Source organism: Mus pahari, chromosome 17 (assembly GCF_900095145.1).
Source record: "Mus pahari chromosome 17, PAHARI_EIJ_v1.1, whole genome shotgun sequence".
Classification (NCBI taxonomy): Eukaryota; Metazoa; Chordata; class Mammalia; order Rodentia; family Muridae; genus Mus; species Mus pahari.
In genome coordinates this window covers 60,395,918-60,402,319 of record NC_034606.1, presented here as the reverse complement: position 1 = coordinate 60,402,319, position 6,402 = coordinate 60,395,918, and the positions used below count along the sequence as shown (strand labels likewise).

Below are 6,402 nucleotides of genomic sequence, written 5' to 3'. Positions count from 1 at the left end.
AGTGATCTCTAACCAACCATGGAATGGAATCTCCAACACCATGAGCCCAAATAAGTTTGTTTTTCCTTTGCAAATTAATTGCCATGGGTATTTCATTATATCTCAACAAGACAGATGTTCACATAACTTGGAGAAAAACAATTGGAAATTGTGTGGGTGTACCTAAAGGAGGGTTTTGATTTTCTGTAGCTCTGAACTATTTGAAAGGAGGGGGTGCAGAATGGATTAAAAAATGAATGGAAGGATCTGGGAAATTAATGGTGCCCCACAATTTTCTCACAGTACAGACTACAGAAACACACCCAAAAGAACTTTTCTAAGGTCCAGGAAGATAATTACAGATGTAGGACTATGTGTTTGGGTGTGGTTATGTGATCGTGAGTACAGGTGCCTCAGGGGGTCAGAAAAGGGCATTGGATTACCTGGAGCTTGAGCTACAGTACTTGTGAGCTGCTCAGCCTGAGTGCTGGGAATCGAACTTGTGTCCTTTGGAAGAGTAATATGTGTTCTCAACCACTGAGAGCTCTTTCCAGTCCCTAGTATTTCATTTTTCTCAGTCGTTTTGAGTGATGCCTTTATAACATAAAATCTTTATTTTTGCAATGGTTCCAAAATACTTCAGTAAATGAAACAATGAAGTTATGCATTTGTGGTCTTATACAGCAGTTTAAGGCACGTGATAGTGGCACGCCAGCTGAGTTCCTTATTAAATACATTATTATGTTCTTTGAATACTTTTCTTTGTATTGTAGTATGAGACTGCTGTGGAGAGGGAAGGCCGTTCTCATGGGGATGACTGGGTACCTAATAGAGAGACCAATTACCACAGATAATAGCTATACCAGGCTTTGCAAAATATTTGGCTATAAACCTATAATTTCATATGTCCCTTTTCTTTGCTTTTATATAGGATGCAATTCTGTTCAATCTTAAATCTAAGTATAAATCTGAAGAGCCTTTCTGCTCCTTTATGCTGATAGTATATCTTCATTCACCTAGGTAGAATCGTAAGTAAGGAGAGCGGGCGATTGTGGTGTGGATGGAGATACAGGGATTTGCCTGTTCCTGATGGTGGCAGCGCAGCCTTTGCCCCCATGTCCAGAACAAGAAGTCTTTGAGCAGAAAGTGGGCACCACCAGTTGGCCATTCAGGAAGGAGGTCTCCGAGAACTGAAATGTCATCAATCAATCACACAGACAACAACAAAGCTATGACGAGAAGCAAGTTCATTACAAAAATAAATAAATTCTCAAAAGAAATCGATTTAGGGATGGCATATTTATATGACAAAACCCTACAAATCTTTTTTTAAAAAAGATTTATTATTCTATCTAAGTACACTGTAGCTGTCTTCAGACACACCAGAAGAGGGCGTCAAATGCCCATTACAGATGGGTGCGAGCCACCATGTGGTAGCTGGGATTTGAACTCAGGACCTCTGGAAGAGCAGCCAGTGCTCTTAACCATTGAGCCATCTCTCCAGCCCAACTCTACACAATCTTATAAATATTTTCTTATATAGTCTGTTAGCATTTGAAGACTCTAGGCTAGGCACACCACAGGACAATACCCCAAATTTCTTTCTTTTTTCTTTTTTTCTTTTTTACACACTTGGGATTTTTCTTTAATTTTTTTTTTAAGCATACAATGTATGCATACTTCCCTTCCTCTTTAAGTTAGTGTGACATTCTTCCATAATAAACTACTTAAAAAGAAGCTTTGGTCAAACATGGAATGAGATAGCAGAATCAAAACAAAACGGAATGAAAGAAAAAGCAAAACGAACCACTGCTGTCTCTAAATGCCACACCTCACCCACGACATCCACATGAACACATGCTAGTTGCTTCAGTGTGACTGTGTTTCCTTTGGCCAGCGATCCTCACCGGCACGTGAATGGCAGAGTGCGCTCCGTCCCGTCCCTCATGCTGGATGCCAGAGACTCGCTCGGCTCCGCATTATCCGGAGACCCTGGATGGAAGACTGGTCTTGAAATCCCAAATTATCAAGACTCCATCAATGCTAGTAGTGCAAAACTTGCGACAATCTTGCTTGTCCACTTCATAAATAGACACCTGAGCGATGCTGTTCTGGTACAGTGTTTCCAAGACTGGGTTGCGGTCCTTGGTCATGGCCCTGTGGTCCATGTTACAGAAGCGTTCTGTAGCACTTACCGTGCTCGATGCTCTATTTTGGGACTTCTGATTTGGACACAAAGGTCAGACAGCCATGGTCATCATAGTTAAAGAGTCTCGGGCAGCGGTCATGGCCTGCAGCCACAATGCTGTTCTATGAGACAATGACACACTAAACAGGCAGGACCTCTGTTCTCAGAGTTGAAATGTGCACACTTTTTGAGGCATCCACAACAGACACTGTGCTGACCTGGCTGATCCAAGCCAGGCGGCTCCCACTGGCAGAGAAGCTGACCCCATGAACCCAACTGCCCGTGCCACTGCCACCAAACTCAGACATCAGCTGACCAAAAGGCATCTTGCTGCCCCAGGGCGTGCTGGCTGGCTTCTCGTCCACCTCTTTGATGTAGGCAGGAAACACTCTTCATTTGAAGTCACAGGAGCCTGCAGCCAACAAAACATTGTTGGAATGCCAGTCCAAGTTGAGGACTGTGAAGCGAATTGACTTCTTAATGTGCTTGCTCACCCACCAGTCATTTTCAGACTCCAAGTAACAAATTAGAGATGAGCCGGTCTCTGCTCCCCACAGCAAACTTGTTCTCAAGTGAGGACCACTTCACAAAAGTGGCTGCACGGTTAATCCTCAGGGTCACCAGGTAGGCTTCCAGATGCCATCTTTCTGACTCCAGACATAGGCGTTGCGCTCCCTTCCCCCCCCTCCCCCCGCAAGTGATAATACGGTCACTCTTAGGAGCCTAGTCAATACCTATGATATGTCCGTTATGTCCCTTCAGCTTACGAGCTTTCATCCACTGACTCCCACTCTTCTTGTAGATGTGCACTTCATAATTATTGGGGTTCAGGGCGATCTGGGTACGATCCCTGTTCCAGCTATGGTAGGTGATTGGCTCTAGCAGAAACTGATGCAGAGACAGGATTCTGAAGTGTTTTTACAGGTCAGAATACTTGGCTGGGGTCGGAGAGGTTGGGAGGTCCGGAGCGGACGATTCGCGGACTCTGGTCAGCCGATGCCAACAGGCTCCGGTGGGCACGGACAGAGGACCAATACCACAATTTCTTATCATAGACTCCTTCGCGTTCACTGTTTAACATTACAAAAAAAGTTTTTTTTCCACTTTATTTTATTTGTATGAATATTTTGCATGTTTGTATATGTACCACACACTTGAAGTTCCCGAAGAGGCCAAAAGAGGACATGGGATCCCCTGGGACTGGAGTTACAGATGGCTCTGAGCTGCCAGGTGGGTGAAGAAACGGAACCCAGGTCTTCTGTGAGAGCAGCCAGTGCCCTTCCAACCGGGCATCTATCTAGCCCTTGTGCCCTTAATGCCTGAGCCATCTCTCCCTCCCTTGCACTGATAGTTCTTGCAGTTCTCTAAAGTTATCACTGTACTTCATCTCATTTTTATTTCCTACTAACTTCATGTGCTATCCCCAGCAGAAGGTTAAAAGTCACAGTGAGTGTCACTGTCACAATCCTGTCAAGAAACCCCACTTCCTCTTCTGCTGCTATTTTTCATAGAACCTCATCTTGTGGTTGTTGCTTGTTTAGTTTAATGGGGGCAGGTGCTTTTGCAGGTTGTTTTGACGTATGAATGTATTAAAATATTATGGCATTTGGTGCAGGGCTTAGAGGCATACCTTTTAAACTCATAGATAACGAGCATTTCATGTCACATCCTCAAGCAACATTGTATCACCACATTTTCAAATTAACCTTTCTATTTGGAGAAGTTTCAAGCGAAGCTATTATACCACATATGGTAAATTTAGGATAAACGCCAATCTTCTTCGTAAGGTAGTGAATATTTGACTGATATTTCATCCTACATTCTGGAATAGTTTGACGTTACTCTTCTCAATAATGAAAGCTATTCACCCGTTGACAGTTTGTGTCAGACCCGTTGGTTTCCTCTGAGAAAATATTATCAGCATGCCTTTGATCAAAAGGTCTAAGGAAATATGCACAGCACGCATGCGGAGCAAAAGGGAAAGTTGTGCTTAATCTCACCACTTTGGTTTAATAAAGAGCAACAGAATCTAATTTCAGGCTGTGGTTTTGGGAAAACCTGGGCATGCAGGTAGTAGGGAGCTGATGCAATCCATGATACTGGGTAGCTGTAAACCCCACTCAAGCCGTGCTGAGCAGAAAGTTGTCACGCCAACATCTCTGATCAGCTGGTGTTGGAGACAGGCTGATTGGGGACTGGGGGTGGGGAAGGGGGGCGTGCGCTCTGCAGCTGATTTCCATTTGCTGCCTTGTGCATCCATCTAGTTATAATTCATTTTTAATTATACATTTTAATGATTTTGAGAATTTTATATGTGAATAGTATATTTGTATCATTTCTAGGTTTCCTTCTCCCTTCTCCAAATTCTCTAGCACCTTCTCCTACTTCTTCTCATAATCATTACCTCTTCTTCTTTAACTATTGTTGATGTATACATGATATGCATATATACACACATATATCTATATGCATACACACATACATATATATGATTAAACACACATAAACATACATATATACATACATACACGCACACACATATGTGTGTATATATACATATATATCACTTTATCTCTGTTTCCTAGATAAAGACTTTAATTTCATTCTGCTTAGAAAGGTTTTAATTTCATGTTAATTACCCTAACTTGATCATTGCACATTGTGAAAATATATCAAATTATAATGTGGTCATCCTAGAATACCTCAAATTATTATGTGTTAAATTCCTAGAATAGAAATGCAAGTTTAATTTTGTTAAATTTTTAAACTTTTTAAATTTAGTATCTTAAAGTTATTAGAAAAAAATCAGCAATTAATCAATTTTCACTAATGTGCACAGTGATTTTGCTAGTGCAGTGTAATGGTATCTTATTTTAGTTTTAATGTTTTGACATAGGGTGTTGTATAGCCTAAGCTGTCCTCTGGCTTGCTATGTACCTGAGGCTGTCCCCGAGTTTTTGATCCTTCTGTTTCTGTCTTCACCTTTGCAATGGAATTAGAGGTGTGCACAAACATGTCAAGTTGTTTAAATTTTAGAAGAATATTTTTTCCTTCCTTCCTTCCTTCCTTCCTTCCTTCCTTCCTTCCTTCCCTTTCCTCTCTTTTCTTCTCTCTCTTTCTTTTTTCTTTATTTCTTTCACCATTTTAAAAGATAGGTCTTACTGGATATTCCTAACTGGTAGGAGCCTGTTACGTAGTCCAGGTTTGACTTGGAACTCACAGAGACCAATCTGCCCTCTTTCCTGAATGCTGAGATTAGCGGTGTGCACCATTTCTGGAGAATCTGTAAGGACAGTTCTTTATATCAGTAGAGATGTGTTTGAGCCAGTAGTCTTCCAGGAATGTAATCAGTCAATGAGTGGTCTCATTTTCCTACTGAGACATGTCCCTCTAATTTAAAAATATTTTTATTAGGATAGAGACAAAGTTTCCTAAATTGTTCCTGTCCCACTATATCTGACACCTGTGACTTTATGCATTTACTGACAAAGTTCTTTAACTTTGAACCAAATTCCATTTGAGTCATTTTTGAGGGTTTCTTTCCAATACATGGAAGAAGTTAAAAGATTCACTGATCCCTGCATTTCTGATTAAGAACTAAAACAAAACATAGTATTGATATATGGCTGTCAGTTACCTCCAAGGATGGAGATAACTACTGCCAGGTCACTGCTGAAGTTGGGGTCAGATTGGCACATAGCCTTTGAAGGATGAGAAAGGAGGTATTGGAATAAAAGAGAACTATTGGCCTCCAAGTGATGCCACCTGAGTCACAGTCAGCTTGTGTCTGAGAGCCTTGTAGACAGTAATGCTGCCATGCAGAGTCACCAAGAGAACCTCAGTTATTTAACTCATCATTGTCCTTCTCAAACAGATAGTTCATGTTGTGGAATTTATAGCATAGATATTTGTACTGGCTAATTTTGTGTCAACTTGGCACAAGCTGGAGTTATCACAGAGAAAGGAGCTTCAGTTGGGGAAATGCCCCCACAAGATCCAGCTGTAAGGCATTTTCTCAATTAGTGATCAAGCAGGGAGGTCCCCTTGTGGGTGGTGCCTTTCTCAATTAGTGATCAAGCAGGGAGGTCCCCTTGTGGGTGGTGCCATCTCTGGGCTGGTAGTCTTGGTTCTATAAAAGAGCAGGCTGAGCAAGCCAGGGGAGGCAAGCCGGGGCAAGCCAGTAAAGAACATCCCTCCATGGCCTCTGCATCAGCTCCTGCTTTCTGACCTGCTTG

General features: G+C 41.9%; 1 pseudogene; it reads right to left on the bottom strand.

The window, feature by feature from the left end:
* Positions 1–1,958: 1,958 nt before the first annotated feature.
* The window catches only part of LOC110334549, a 13,599-nt pseudogene continuing 9,155 nt past the window's right edge, over positions 1,959–6,402 (bottom strand).